This window comes from Myotis brandtii, unplaced genomic scaffold, assembly GCF_000412655.1.
Source record: "Myotis brandtii unplaced genomic scaffold, ASM41265v1 scaffold230, whole genome shotgun sequence".
Taxonomy (NCBI): domain Eukaryota; kingdom Metazoa; phylum Chordata; class Mammalia; order Chiroptera; family Vespertilionidae; genus Myotis; species Myotis brandtii.
The window spans coordinates 4055665-4072438 of record NW_005358650.1 but is presented as its reverse complement, the minus strand read 5'-3'; the positions used below and the strand labels follow the sequence as shown (position 1 = coordinate 4072438).

At 41.5% G+C, this 16774-nt stretch overlaps 1 protein-coding gene across 4 annotated transcripts in view; it reads left to right on the top strand.

Annotated features, from left to right (window-relative positions):
• EFNA5 (ephrin-A5) overlaps positions 1-16774 on the top strand; it is a 277454-nt gene that overhangs the window by 251554 nt on the left and 9126 nt on the right. The gene's annotated exons all lie outside the window — the stretch shown is intronic.

Genomic DNA, 16774 nt, shown 5'->3' with positions numbered 1-16774 from the left:
TGGATCTGCTGCATCTTTTGTTTTTCTGAGACACCAGGAAAGCCATTGGCTCTGTCTCTGTGTAAATAGGCAGGTGGCTTTGGGCTCAGCAAGCCCCTCCCCGACGGAACCCTCTCAGTTGGACTTTGGACAAGAGGAATTTATGCTTTACATGTTCATTTTGGTGGTTGTGCCACAAAGTTGTCAGCTAATTTATTTCTTCTCCAGGCCAAGGCACCACAGAGGTAGGAGCAGGAGCAGGCAAGAGCTGCCCAGATCCCAAGGGATGCCAGGAGGTCGGGCACAGCACTGCCAAGCTGAGAAATCTCTCCTTTCACAGGGGAGCGTGTACTAAGGACACTGCCAACTTTCCCAGTCTTCTCCTTGCAACATCAGGAACAAAACAGTATCCTACAGGGATGCATATGGGTCCTTGGGAGTACGGCAGTTCCAGTACTACAGTATGAGAAGGCTTTCTCTTCACATGCACCTGATGAGGAAGGATGTATAGGGCATATCCCTGCAGGCAAAACCCCCACTCAGTTTTCTTGCTGAAACCTACACAGTCAAGTTCTACCAAGTTTTAACATATCCCCAGATATTTTTGGAAAGATTTTTAAGAGCTTCTGGGAAATTATGAAACCAATTTTTGAAGTAGGGCAGTCATGAAGAAAAGTATGATTTATCCCATAAACTGAGGTTGTAGAGTTTTGGCATCAGAAAGACTTGGACTTGAATATCCGTTCTGCCATATGCTAGCAGTGTATGTCATCAGTAACTACTTATCCCTCTAAGCCTCAGTTTCCTCATCTCTGAAATGAGGATAATAATACCTACCTGGCAGTACTGTTCTGAGGATTAAACTTAATAAGCCTGGCTCAGTGCCTGGTACATAGAAATATTAGATAAATGGAAGCTATTATAAGAATATTATTATGCATCCTGAAATGAAGTTCCCTCCCACCAAGCTCCACATCAATTAAGAAATAATTTCATGTTTCAAATTTGTATTTGGGCAGGTTAAATAGAGAAAAAGAAACATTGTGGTGAAATAATATTCTAGAGTAATTGGTGCCAAAAGAATCCTACAATACAAAAATATAGGTCTTGTTATTAATCCCTTAAAACAGTCATGTGTAACCATTCTGCGAGAGATTTATTGACTACAGCATTCATTTGAAAATGCTAAACTAATGAGAACTTGGCCATTAGTTGTGATAATGGTCTATCATTTGGAGCGTGTACCGTGTGTACTTATTTGGCCTCATTTCAAAATAATGAATTATTTCAGACTCATTTCATTTCTTGAACATGTTCTCATGATTTAGGTCATGCTTTGGATTATCTAAGTAGTATTCCTATAATCCATTGTCTAAAACAAACTAGATGATTCTGGGCTATTTTAAGATGGAGAAACTTCAAACATCTTTTTTTCCCCCAGAAATTGCATAAAGGGGTCACTGAGGCTTCTCAAGCCTCTAATTTATCTTTTGATGCCTATGCTTGATTGTTATCCCATATTAAGATTTATTTTCCTTTTTAAAATAGCTCTACAGAGGGAGAATATACTGCTAAATACTACTGCAAGGGAATGTTTACGATGCTAATGACTTCCACTTAAGGAGCTCATGATCAAAACGTGAAAGAATGTGGCACTAGAAAGCATGTGACTAACCTTTGAAAAATCTCACAATAGGACTAATATGGGATATTTTAAATCTAGGATTATAGAATGAAGGTATGTGTGAATATGTATGTTCAATGAGCTGCAAAGACCTCACATTGAAACTTGTTAGTCTAATTTTACTTATCTTTAATGTAGATAAAGTAACTGTTTTATTATTGGGAAACTGTAACGTGGGATGAACTAAAAGCCAGTGCACTAGAAGGAGCTAGTGTTTCATTTGCCTGCAACAGGTAAGCCAGTTTCCACAATTGCATCTTTCTGATAAAGACAAGATAGCTTTGCGATGAGTTCATCACCAGTCCATCTCAATCTCCCCTGGCTGCTTCGAGGCTCAAAGTATATTTCATTTTCTTCTTCTTTTTAATTTAAATCTTCACCCAAGGATGTATTTTTATTGATTTGAGAGTGGAAAAGAGAGAGAGAAAAACATTGATGTGAGAGAGAAACATCGCTTAGTTGGCTCCCATAGGCACCCTGACTAGGGATCAAACCTACAATTTGGGTATGTGCCCTGACCAGGAATTGAACCCTTGACCAACTGAGCCACAATGGCTGGGGCTCATACTTTCATTTTCTTACTGCTCATAAAGTCAGGAAAAAGCTGTGATCTTTGGCAGACATTTTTTTCATTTTCTTTTTTAAAAAAAATTTGTTTTATTGCTTAAAGTATTACAAAGAGCAGGGGTCCTCAAACTATGGCCCGCGGGCCACATGCAAATACAAATATTTTGTATTTGTTCCCGTTTTGTTTTTTTACTTCAAAATAAGATATGTGCAGTGTGCATAGGAATTTGTTCATAGTTTTTTTTTTTAACTATAGTCCGGCCCTCCAACGGTCTGAGGGACAGTGAACTGGCCCCCTGTTTAAAAAGTTTGAGGACCCCTGACAAAGAGTATTACATATGTCTCCTTTTTTTTTCCCCTTGACCTTCCTCCGGCCTCCCCTGCTCCCCAGTGTCTTGTGTCCATTGGTTATGCTTATATACATGCATACAAGTCCTTCAGTTAATCTCTTACCGCCCCCTGCAAACCCTCTCCGGGCCTTCCCGCTGTAGTTTGACAGTCTGTTTGATGCTGCTCTGTTTATTTATTGATGAGCAAGAGAGAGAGAGAGAGAGAGAGAGAGAGAGAGAGAGAGCGAGCAAGAGCTGGATTTTTTGTTCCACGTATTTATGCACTCATTGGTTGATTCTTGTATGTGCCCTGACAGGGGAGCAACCTGCATCCTTAGCCTATCAGAACGACCCTCTAGTGGTTATGCTTATATACATGCATACAAGTCCTTCAGTTAATCTCTTACCGCCCCCTGCAAACCCTCTCCGGGCCTTCCCGCTGTAGTTTGACAGTCTGTTTGATGCTGCTCTGTTTATTTATTAATGAGAAAGAGAGAGAGAGAGAGAGAGAGAGAGAGAGAGAGCGAGCAAGAGCTGGATTTTTTGTTCCACGTATTTATGCATTCACTGGTTGATTCTTGTATGTGCCCTGACGGGAGCAACCTGCATCCTTAGCCTATCAGAATGACCCTCGACCCTCTAACCAAGTGAGCACGTGGCCTGGGTGGCGGGCATATTTTTTCAATTTATACCCAGAAAAGATCTGCTCTTTGGTTCTTGTGTTAAAGACTAACCTTCTAGGGTCATCCAAGACAGGAGTACAAGTTGTGTGTCTCACGTTGGTAGAAATTGTGCCTTTCTCCCCTGGTGTAGTCAGCAGTCCCCGCTCCCGCCCTGCGTATGGTTCTGGAGCATGACCTGGTTCAGGGCCTGGCTGTACAGGAGAACTAATGAACATGTCATGCGCGTCTCGAGTTTTCCGGTCTCTGGCACAGCTGTGGCACTTCGCCCCCCCTGCTGGGAGGCACAGCATGCTGGCCATTTGTTGGCAAGTTCATATTTCACACTGCAGGGAATTGAAATGATTGAACAGACAGAAGAAGAGTCTTATTTGCAGTAGCCTACGTATCCCCAGACTCTGATTTGGCATAAAACATCTGCTTCATGATCTGCTTCAAGGCCAGTTCCTTTCCTCCCACAAAGGTTACGACTTCAGGCAAGCTGTGCTTCCACTGGCAGGAGGAAATTTGCCCGAAGACTTGATTTAGTCTGAATCAAAGCATCCCGCCACAGAATTTCTTTTTTCAATTATCTCCGAAGAGGCAACCAGACTTTAAATGTGCCAGTATCATAAAGGCAAGGAAATAAGGCAGACACTCCTCACCCTGTTGGTAATAACAAGGCAAGGTGCATAGACAGTTGTGCATCCACACCCAGAAGCCTGTGAGACTCACCTGGCCCCCTGCCAACACACCTGTCTTGGCAACAGCATACCGTAGGTGTGGCCTCTGGTTGTGTTTCGGCCCATCAGCCTGGTCAGTAAGCACCACGTTGGTTTTAACTGCAGTTTTTACATCTTTCAGATTATAAAAGCCAATCGGCATGATGCGGAATGTGGTTATTACTATTTTTCATAGTGAGGAAGCATCATGTAGCCTTTGTTTTGTAGTATCCTAATTACTAATTATATTTACCCACGTGATTTTGTTGTGCATCATCATAAATTTTGTCCCAGACAGCCCTCCCTAGCCTTACAGACATATACAAAATTAAATCCTGGCATTTTATTATGCCAGAGCAATTAGATGCCATCCTCATAATGAGAAATATGACATCTTCATCTCTCTCTTCTATATTTTCCCATTCTTTTAATGCGCACATTTACCAGACTTTAATACAATCTTCCTTCTATACATGCAAGGGTATACACACACACACACACACACACACACACACACACACACACACACCCCTAATTGAATATCTGCATATCTCCGAGGAGTCCTGTGGGTGAAACTGTGTATTCATCTTCTTTAGTTCTTAGGCCACTTTGGTTTAAGAGTAAGAACTGTTGCTTTTATGAAGTGCCTTTTTCTATAAAGTCAGAACCTCACAGCAGTGCACAGAAAGCCGATGGTATAAAGGAGCTAAGTAGAGTCTTTAATAGAGAGAGCTGGGTTGTAAGTGTTTTTGTTCCTATGGAGCAGATAGATTTGGCTCCATCTGTTCCATATTCATAACAAAGGAGCGCACTTACAGGAGGGCTGACTTCCCAGCGCTGCCTGGTAATGATCTTTTCACCGGAATGAAAGCATCTGAACCCAGTGGCATGGCCCTGCAAGAAGCAGCTGGCAGGATTGCCCTTCAGAACCCCGATTTCCTTATAACTCAGGCTGACGTCAAATTTCCCCATCTATAGAATGAAAAAAAAAGACCAATTTCTCATCTTCCTGCCGCACTGTGTCATTGGGAAGTTCAGAATGTGTGAGTTTTTACCACCCCCTCTGGCAACCAGGAAAGATTTGTAATTAGATAGTAGGGAGGGAGGGGGAAGTTTGCACTTTGAAGTATCTAAAGGTATCACAGGGGAAAGGATATTCTTTAAACTGTTAGGTTGAATCTATTCAGACTTTTTTTAATCTTTTTAAAACTGAGGTTAATGAATAGAAATATGAGTTACACCAAAAAAGGAAAAACCCCTGTTGAGTCTCATAATTAGCAAACTCAAAGCCAATTTCAACTGAGACCTCTTTGATTAAAAAGATAAGTTGACCCAAGAGTCCATACTTTTTCTTCCACTAAAGCAGAAGAGAAATAGAGTGAGGTTTTTTTTTGCCCAAAATGCAGTTATGCAAAAAAAACAAAAACCCAAAAACACCTTTCAATTTGTATGGCATGTAGAGTCAGCACTGAAATGTAAATAATTTCTTAAAACTTAAATAGGACGTCAGTATTAGTATTATATGGCTAGTGGGATACCTGTATTTACATACTAGCTTCACAGATTTCTTAAGAAATAGGAACATATTTTGAAGGATGGTTATCCTTTTCTCCATTCTGTGGACTTTTACTAGAAGCTCCTAAAAATACATCGATTTATTTAGTATACTCCACGTTAAAGTTATCATTGTAATTCATCAACATTTGATTATCCATTTTGGTACCATCTGTTTGCTAAACTAGGGTTTTTGACAAATCAAAAAGTAAACAAATCTCTTAAAATGTTTGCCGCAGCAATAAAGTGGGCAAAATGTTCATCTAGCCGTGAGATGGAAACTCCTGTAGCAAGAGAAAACATTAAAGTAAAATTCACAGAGAGGGAAAAGCGCCGCCTAGCAATCTGTGAAGATCTCAGGTTTCTAGAACACCTGGGTCTCTGGTTACTTTTTGTAATATATAGACCGGAATATTTCTGGCTTATTCGATTTTTACTTCGTTTATTTATTCATTTCTTCAAGAACATTTTTTGTGTGCCTGCTTTGCACCCAGAACTGTGTTAGGTTTTAGAGACATGGCAGTGTATTTAAAAAGTGATCTCTGCTTCTGGAGCTTACAGTTTAATTGGGACATAGACAATAAACCAGGAAACAAACAAGTCTCTAACCGCCAGTCATGCGAGGGCCTATGAAGGTGGTCAGATGTGGTGCTAGGAATATGGAGAGGGGAGGGTAGAGAGCTTTCGGTGGTGACCCTGGAGGCATCTCTGGGAGGCAGCATGTGAGCCATGACATGAAAGGAAGTATCGGTATGAATTTCTGGTGCACAGAGGATGCTTTTTGTCCATAGAAAAGGTTATTTGAAAGGTTAGTTTGGATTTGATATTTGACTTATTAAAATTAGAAATTAAAAAATAGGATTCTTCCTTAAAATGTCAAATGTAGCCTATTGAAATGAGTTTACACATCTTATGGTTCTATAGTATAAGATATATTTAGCTCCATTTACAAACTTGGTTCATTAAACTCCTTTAACCATTAAAGATTTAATATATTCTTTCCTTCTTAAGTTCTTAAATGGTTTGACTGTAAAACCTTCCAAGTACGTAAGTAATTCTTAGCTTCATAAGAATTTAAAGAAATTCTTAGCTTCATAAGAATTTAAAGTGAAAAATATGACGAAGTTTTTATTTTTGTTCTCTTAAATGTTTTAAAACTAAGTGTAAATCAGCTGTTCCATTATATATTTTAAATAGGAATTACATGTCTGACCTGTTACTCTGAATGGCCGAAGTTTGCCCACACTTTAAAAGTATTAGTTTCACATTCTCAGATACTTGTTTAGCACAAAAAGCACTAGCTCTGTGGTTTTGATTTGTATGAAAATGCCTGTAGTTAAATTTTGAACTCAGGTGTGGCTAAAATTGGGGCTACGGTCTCAGGTCAAGAGTGAGGCTCTGACTGACTAGAGGCTCAGCCAGAATGGCTGCACCTGCACCTGTGCTCACACCACCTCAGCCTCACTCCTCTGTACTTAACTTAGAGAAGGCCATTGGTCACAGGATTCTAGCATCCCCTTGTCTTTGTTCTCCTGTTTACTCCAGGGGCTTGCAGCCCCTCCACAGGCTGATCACTTGATGGATTCTGCATATTTTGGGCTCCAAAGATACCCCACATTCCTTTCATTTACTTCTTATCTCTTGGGACCACACATTCACAGATATGAAAATGATACGCATTTGAATGTGTTTGAATTTTGTATGTTGCTCCGAGCTTTGGCTGACTAGTAGGTCACAGTTTCCAAGATCCTTCCTGAAGAAGGAGGCAGCAGAGAGGGGAGAGGAACATGCCAGGAAAGGGGGATTTAAAAAAAAATTCTTTGACATTCACCACTACATCTCTCTTTGTTTTTCTTTCTCATTCTAAATCTGAGTTTTGGTTCATGTTTGTCAACAAATCATGTTACAGCTACACTAATTTTTTTAAACTCTAGACTCATTCTTCAAATCTTTACTGAATATGTTATGAACAAAGCAGCAGGCTCCTCAGAACTGAGAACCCTGCAGGGCTCCTGACCACAGGGAACTCGAAACTCTAGAAGCAGAGATGCTATGTAATAGCAAAACAGGATGGTTACGTGATTGGCGCAAGTACCCAGAAGAAAGTTACTGTGTTGGAGAAATGGAAGATAGCTCAAGTGGCCAGAGGGAACTGGGATCTTGAGAGGCAAAGGAAAGGTCACATAAGAAAAGGGAGATGGAGGAGGTTCTGGGAGGAAATACTGTTGGGACTAGTTACTAATGTGGATTGAAGGAGGGAAAAGAGTGGGGGAGACGGTGGGCGACCCGGACTGCTGTTCCACGGGGTGATGCCTGCACTGCACAGCCACTGACTTTAGTGGAAATGGTTCTACTCAAAGAGCAAACGGGAATGTAGCCCCTATCATTAGCTGAATGCACTTTGTAAATAATCTTCATCAAGGAAAGCATTGTTGGTGTGAAACATGTTGTATAATCCTGGTACCTCAATGACTCCTTCCTTGGTAGAACTTAGTAGTCTTCTAAAGAGAGAAATTAATTTGTTCAGGCCTCTAGGGTTCCATTAAGGACCTGATGTACAAAGGAGTGGCCACTCCTGCCTGGGTACTTATCTTACTACCAGAAATGGCAGATGGGGAGAATGTGGGCTACTGGCCAAGAAAAACAACCACAGAAATAATTGGTTTGTGTAAATAGATGCAAATATGATGCAAAAGTATATTGAAGACAGGAATAGGAACCATACCCATAGACAGGGATGGGCACGGTCAGGGTTGGCGTCACCTCTGGGCTGGTTTTACTGAGTGCCACCACCGTGGCCCGTCTGTGCAGCTGCAAAGGCAGTCTCAGCTCTCAGCTCCCAGCCGTGTTGCTTGTCTGCAGCATCTACGTCCTCATCCTTGGTCAGCATCCCTCTAATGCAGTGGTTCTCAACCTTCTGGCTCTTTAAATACAGTTCCTCATGTTGTGACCCAACCATAAAATTATTTTCGTTGCTACTTCATAACTGTAATGTTGCTACTGTTATGAATCGTAATGTAAATATCTGATATGCAGGATGGTCTTAGGCGACACCTGTGAAAGGGTCGTTCCACCGCCAAAGGGGTCACAGCCCACAGGTTGAGAATTGCTGCTCTAATGGAATAGCAAGCTCACATTCTTCAAATGAATGCAAAAAAGAACTCTTAGAACCTTGGCATGATTTTCAAAAGGACGGGATCTTTCATTGCCCTTTCTAATTCTCTAAATTCTCTCAGCCCTGCTTCAGTTCACATCCTCACATACTAAACCCCTTCACCACCACCACCTTATGCTCCCCCCCCCCCACAAAATAAGATCTATGGTAGAATCTAGTTTTTCTAATTTAGGATAGAAATGAAGGGTCACATTTGTCCCACTTGTCCCATTGATTTTCCTGATGACTCATCCATACCATTTTATCCAAATTATCCATGACCGAATCCCCTCTCCCTCCTACAGATCCGCAGTCAGACTAGAGCCCGCTTGCTGAGGGATACTGCATGTGGAGGGAGCACACTGCCAGAGCTGACGATATCCATCTGTGGAGTCGTGACATGATCATCTGGATCTATGGGGATCCAGCACCGAGTTTCCAAGTGCAGTGTAACAGTCTAGTGCCCTCTAAAGTAGGTCAGGCTTAATTTTTTCCCAAAGGGGAAGGCTTATAGGGAAAGTGGGGCCTAGGTGGGTTAAGCAGCTGATGGAAAGGCACAAAATACATGAGAATAGGTGAAAGTTCAAAGCATCATGATGCATGCACTAAAACCACTAAACTGTGTCCTTTCCAAGGCACCTCACAAGGAAGAGAAGGATGAAAGTGATTATGAAAGATTCAAAGAAAGATTAACTTCTTTCTAGACGCTTCTTTGAATTGTATTACCTTGATGACTTATTAGGAGTTTCCTTCCATGCTACATTAGTGCGATATGATGACAGCATTGTTTCTGTTAATACTGTACACGTGAGTAATAGGATTCGTGGCTTTCTGTGCTTACCAGGTAGTAGTCACCCAATAGCATGTCACACGGGTGGCACAAGAGCCTGTGGAGAAGTTCCTCTCTGGGATTCTAGGAATTCCGCCTTTTGTCTGAGTTTTTGTTTTTGTTGTTATTTTTATTGTGGATTCTAGGTGAAGAGTTTTTGTAAACCAGTCAGTCTGCTTACCTGTCTTCTTTTGTCAGATTATACCTATCTGGTGCAGCAGGTGAAATTCACCAAAATGACCACAAACAAGAGAAAAGAACCATCTGACCTTTATGGCCCAGGACTGTCATTTTAATAGTGTGGCCTTAGGCCAGCCGAGGTGTCTCAGAAACCGATTACAGCACTAGTCTATTATAGGAAACTAATTTTTTCCTAATGTTCAAAGATGTTCAGTGATTTCTTTTTTAAATAGTAAAATATCCAATAAGGGGCTTAACTGAAGCTCCCCATGTTGGGGGTTTGACTAACAATTAAAATGACGTGTACATGTCACCTTGCTTTCTCTGCCTGTGTGGACTGGATGTCTCCAGTCATATCATAGAAGAATGAGATCAAGCCTAGGTTCAGAATCTGAGATATAAGCTGACTTTAACCTTTCCTTAACTATAGAGGGAATTGTAAAAGCTTTCTCTGAAATCCAGGTTATTTTTTTGCTCATGCCTTACTGGATATCAAAGTACATGGGACAAATCATACGCTGATTCAGGAGGCAGTAGAAACAAGTTTGTTGTCTCCGAGCTTTAGAAAACAAGGACAAGTTTGCTCACACTTCAAACAAATGTGTATAAAAGCATGATAATGCCCTATTTGTTTATTCTTACAAATCAGTGGAAAGAAACTTGTCCTCAGCCTTTTATTTGAGGTTGCTAAGAAAAAGTAATTGATCTACTGAGGCTCAGCTGCAGGAATTTAAATAATATTCAAGTTAGCATTTACAGTGAGAACTGTGCCCGAGGGGGGCAGAGAGGTGGGGGAGGGGCGCAGTGGGTGCCTGGTGGCACCTCCTGTTTTCTCTTTTGTCTGAGGCTGCACAGCTGGAACTCATTTTACTTCCCTTGCCCTGAACTTTCCTCTAATTATTGGTCCCTGTTTCAGTTCCCTCATGTTGTAACCAAGTTTTAGCTTGCAGTGTGCGTCGTTTTACCCCTATTGTATTGCTGGAAACACACCACTCTCTTCCTTCTCTAGTTTTTAAAGAAACATCTCTAGAGCCATATCATAGTGTCTAATATGTGCATGACATTTTACATTTCTCCAAGGCTTCCACCTTCACTTAGTAACCTCATTTTCAAACTTTACATCTGGGACTTTGACCTTAACCTGCCAGGGATTGAAGTCTTGAGACACTGTGGGCTGCAAGTGGTGAAATGTGTGGGCAGATGGAGCCAGCTCCCATGGATGCCCATCGGGTGCAAGTTTGGTAAACCTGGGGCCAGGAGCACGTTAGTAAAACATGTGACTTCTACAATCTCAAAAGGTAGAATGGAGGCATATATTCCATCGTGACTGGCGATTATGTTCTTCATGTGAAATTAGGCGTTGTGCTTGTGCTCTTTTACAAGGGGCAGATGGCCAGTGGCAAGTTGGTTCTGGGGTATTCTTGTCTAACTTTTGTTTTAAGACTTTTTCTGAGGGTGTGGCAACCATTTTCCAAGCCGTCCATTTGGTTTCAGTTAATCTCTATCCTATTCCCCACTCTCTCCCCATATACACAAAATGGATTTTTTAAAAATTATATTTTATTTATTTTTTTACCGAGAGTAAGGGAGAGGTATAGAGAGAAACATCCATCAGCTGCTTCCTGCACACTCCCCACTGGGGATGTGCCTGCAACCAAGGTACATTCCCTTGACCAGAATCGAACCTGGGACCCTTCAGTTCGCAGGCCAACACTCTATCCACTGAGCCAAACCAGTCAGGGCCACAGAATGAATTTTATTGATTCACTAGAGGCCTGGTGCATGAAATTCGTGCACTGGAGACAGGGGTCTGCGCCCTCAGTCTGGGAACCCTCAGGGGATGTCAGACTGATGGCTTTGGCCCACAGGCTCCGGCCACTGCACTTGCCAGCCGTGAACCCAGCTTCTGGCTGAGCGGCACTCCCCCTGTGGGAGCGCACTGAACACCTCGGGGCAGCTCCTGTGTTGAGCATCTGCTCCCTGGTGGTCAGTGCGAGTCATAGTGACGGGTCATTTCGCCATTAGGTAGATTTGCATATTAGCCTTTTATTATATAGGATTATATTCTAGAAGACATTTTCAGTATTATCATGTATTTGCATTGGCTTAACTTTTTCAGCATTTACTGTGAAAGGAATATGAGTGCTTAATTCTGCCATCACCTGTCTAATTTGCACATATCTGTGTTGTATGTTAGACCACATGAAAACCTACAGAGGAAAAACTGGGCTCCGCTAACAACTAATAGCCGATCTTTTCCTTTGACTTGCACAAATTGAGAAATATTGCCTGTGGCAAACATAATGGGAAACTGCATTTTTAATGTTTCCACACACTCATTTCTTAAAAAAAAAAAAAAAAGACGAAGAAGAAAACAGCTGATTGTTCTTAAAAAATAAAACTTCTCAAAGTACCCAGATTGACAAGGGACACAGAAAAGGAGAAGGGCTTGGACTTTTGGAATTTGGAATGAAGACTGGAGGATGAAGACGGTTAGGCAGAGAGGTTAAAGTTGACTAATGAGTACAGTATTGGGCCTGAACATGTAAGAATGTATAATATGAAAGTCTCAGCCCTCTCCTGCTACACTTCCGGTGGGTGTTGGAGAAGGTTGTTACCTTGATTATTTTTGAGTGGCTTGAAATCTCATATGTTTGTATTAATTTGATAGCCTGTTTAAAAGATAACGGGTAGGAATTTTTTTCTATGAAGAGAACTTTTAACTTTATTTAAGGTATTTTTAAGCCCACCTTTACATTCTATTTCTCGTGTTTGAGGGAAGGCATTCTTTCTTATGACTTAAGTTTACATTTTGTATCAAAGATCATGTAGGTTTACCCAGCAATTTGGATTTAACGTGAGACATCATGTTAATTGCAAGGAACAACACAGGTTGGCTACATTAGCTAAAACAAACTACTAGTAAGTGGCATGGGATGGAAAATGAAAAACAGTTTTTAAATGCTGGAGGGAAAACAAATAGATAGATCTTGTAGTGTTTCTTCAGCAGCAGTTTATAATTACCACTCTTTGAGGCCTATTTTAAGTGAACTTGTACCGGGAGCTTGAGAAGTTGTTTAGACAAGACAGCAACACGAGGCGGGACCTGCTCTCTGAGCAGGGGCCAGGCGGGCCTGGAGCAGAGCACACACCAGTGTCTTAGTCCTTAGGTCGCAAGTCAGCCGTGGGAAGCCTCTGATTGCATGGAATCAGTTAGCTGTTGAGAAACATATTACTCCACAATTTGTGGCTAAGCCAACATTTACTTTTTTCACAGTTTTCTGTGGGTGAGAAATCCAGGAGCGATTTAGCTGGGTTCTCTGGGTCTGAGTCTCTCACTGGCGAGTCAGTTCACCACTCAGCTAAGGATCCTCATTCTAGCTCACTCACGAGATTGGCCATGATTGGACTCAGTTCCTTGTGGGTTGTTGCACTAAAGCATCCATTTTTTTTTCCCCATTTGGGCCTCTCCATCAAGAATCTCACATTATGTCACTTTGCTTCATGAGTACGAGGGACAGCAAGAGAGAGAGTCACAGTTCTTTGCAACATAATCACATAAGTGACATCCCATTACTTTTTGCTGTGTTCTGCTCATTAAAAAGGCAAGAAACCGGATCCAGCCCACTCTCAGGGGAGGTGAATATATGACAGTGGCATAAAAGGAGGTGGGGGTCACAGAGCCAGGCCAGAAGCTGCTGACCACAAGCTCGATGCCAGTATTCTCCCACGGCATCAGACTCAGGACTAGTGAATTGTGACGTGAATATCACATATATTTGCAGTGCTGAATACAGCTTTTGAAAGTACTGATTTGAGGGCGTTGAATATGATCCTTTTATGTATCCAATTGGCTGATACGTGCTGAGCAGTGCTCACCTGAGCCCCAGGAGACCCAGGAAACAGGTTTGCAGGAAAAGCTGAACGTAGAGCCCCTGTCTGAGGTCACGGAGGAGAGTGAAGATAAGCAGCCCTCGTGTCTTATTAGCATGATGCTGTAAACACAGAGAACCAGAGGCCCCAGGTACTATTTCACTGTGTGTTGTAAGGTTTTCATGGGTACTTTGCAGATCATTAGGGGGAAGGGGCCCTATAGTTAGATTATTATAAAGTTGCTATTAAGATCATGGAGTGGGAGGTTGTGCTTGTTTAATGGTCCCCGTTCCCCTATTCTCAGCTTCCTGACTCCAAGTGTACATTTTTGGCAGTAAACTGAGGAAATGATAGGGTTTTGGATTATGTGACAAATGTTTAAGACATGAGTTGAATTTCTCATTTTAATTTTACCAATTCCACTAGAAAAATCCATGTATCTTTATAGAAAGAGTTCAGGCCTCGGTTTTCTTCACCTGTTAATACCTCATCTTGGTTGCTAAACCTCCCATTTGGGAAGTTGGGGACAAATTGTTTTCGGTCTACCAGTAGCCATTGGTTAGCTTTCAGGGGATCTGTGAAGCCTTGATAAATTTCCCTCTGACACACATGTCTGGGACACCCTCACACTCCCAGACAAAACTAACTCCCTGCCCAAAGCCATGCTGGCAGTACATGCAAGCCTCAGTTACTACAGGGATCCCTCCTGGTGCCTAAGCTGTGGTTCATATTTATGGCCCCAGCTGGAATAAGCACTGGGCAAGGATAGGGAGTTTTGTCTTCTATACCTTTGCTTCCACAGCACCTGATAGGGAAACTGGCACATAGTAGGGATTTTAAAAGCGTTTGGATGGATGAAGCTGCAGTAATAATATTGGTAATTATTCACTATTAAATTTCTAAGCAAAGCAGCAGGAGAACTTAAATTTTGTCTTAACATAATGTTGGTCATTATAAGGTGATGTTTCTAGCCCTAGCCGGTTTGGCTCAGTGGATAGAGAGCTGGCCTGTGGACCGAAGGGTCTCGGGTTTGATTCCAGTCAAAAGCACGTCCCTCGGTTGCAGGCTTCTCCCTAGCCTGGGCCCTGGTCAGGGCTCATGCAGGAGACAATCAATGTGTCTCTCTCACGTCGATATTTCTCTCTCTCTTTCCCTCTCTGTAAAAATCAATGGAAAAATATCCTCAGGTGAGGATTAAAAAAATAATAATAAGGTGATATCTCCAGAATCATAGGGATTTAAAACCTACCTCCTGACAAAAACAGGCACATTTTAAGTTTACTCCCTCACATCCATCTTCAATTTTTTTCCTTATAATTGATCTCGAGAGGATTTTCTTTGTAATTTACTGTATGAATATTACATTTTCCATTCCTCTATTTTGTGTTTTTAATGCTCAATCTTTGGCTTTTTACTAGTGACTAGTAAAGTACTTTGATATTATCTTATAGCTTCAAATACTACAATAATATAACTAATAATAATCTATATTTATAAATGATACAATAGCTTCAAGTACTACTAATAATGTACTACTAATAATTAATTATTTATAAATGATATAAAGGCATGTTACATTAGTCAGCCAAGGGCTAGGGTTAAGGAACCTGGAACTTACCATGGAAGAAAGCCACACTTCACTCTTTTAAGCTTTGCGTTAAAAAATGAGTTTTGCCGATATATGGAGAAAGGTTTTGATGCTTTTGGGTTTTCAGCATAGTAAATGAGGAACCCGCGTCAAACTGACTGAGCAAGGCTCACCCGCTGAGGTTGGCTCTAAGGGTTAAGAGTTTGCTTTATGAGCTCAGGTCAGAGATTGTAGAGTCAATTGACTTCATGTACTCTGCATTGTGTATTCACAGTATGTGTTTATACTCTTCGTTCAGAATTTTTTTCTAAGGATTAGAGGCTAATAGTGCCATAGGGTGTCAGTCACATTATCGTTACAGCCTTTCTGGTTTCAGAGAGGCGATGAGGAACTAATGGAGAAGTTTGATGGGAAAGAGAGGTTTTATTTTGTATTAAATAGAAGTGCATTTTACATTCTTAATTTACAGACCAATGTAACTCATCCAGTAGCTAAGGCCAATTGTCCCTCTTGGAGAGCTGGTGGGAGAGGGCTCTTCAGTTTTTTTCCTGGACAGCTTATCATTGGATGCTGTTTAATTATCGCAGTGATTTTTTTTTTTGTCCTGGGTTTATAGGATTTCTCCTACATCTAAATCTGAAAGACCTGTACTAATTAATTCCAAGACGTTCCCCCACTAAAACAAATCCATACAGCAGCAGCTTAACGTCCCTATGCCGCTTTTTCACACCACCTCTCACAAAAAGACATCAACAATCTCAGGAAACCACGGTTTTCCTAATGAACTGGCGTCACCTACGTGGACTGTATTTGTGAGGCACATTTGCAGTTGGGGTCCACAGGAAGGACACCATTTCCTGGATCAAACCGCAGAGTGCAAATATTGTGCCCTAAATAACACACTAGTTACTGTAAATGTCAGTAGAGGGAGTTTTTCTGACTTTGATTTAATGAAAGCCTACAGCAAAGCCAGCTGTTAACACTTCTTAACTGCTTGTCAGAGTGAATGAATTTGGGAGATGGGAAGGGCCGAAAACATCCTATTTTATACTTTTGTCTTAGAATTAAGAGTTTTCTGCAGGTATCAAAGAGCAATGCTTGGAGTCTTTGCAGCTTGATGCCTGTTAGGTAGTGAATTTGTAAATTCTCCTCTAGGATGGGGGTCTGGAATTAGAGGAGATTGTGTAAAATTAGTTTGAAATATGCATCTTAAATCCTCTCACCTTGAAAAATAAGCATTTTCATTTTCTGGGCTCCCCCCTGAGGAAGAATAGCAAAGGGTAAAAATCAAGGAGGGAGAAGGCACACCAGCCGTCTCTTTGTCACTGAGGGCATCGCCAGACGGATTGTTAGCCATGTGTGTTTTGATTGATGTCATCTGCTCTGAACAAAGAAACCACTTAAAGCAAGCGCATAGGGAGGAAAGTATGCAGCACTCATTTCTGTAATTTTTGTCATTTCTAGAATGCATAGTAAACACATGTGATGGTTCAGGGTCCTCCCGCCCTTGGAGATCCCTTTGACATTACGCTGTGCATGCTGAAGGGAGATAATCTTTCAAACGCAGGGAGAGGTTACGGTCTTATTGTCCTGAAGAGGAGAAGAAAGTTTCTTCCTCAAATGATTTATAACTTGAAACATGTTGTCATGTTTCGG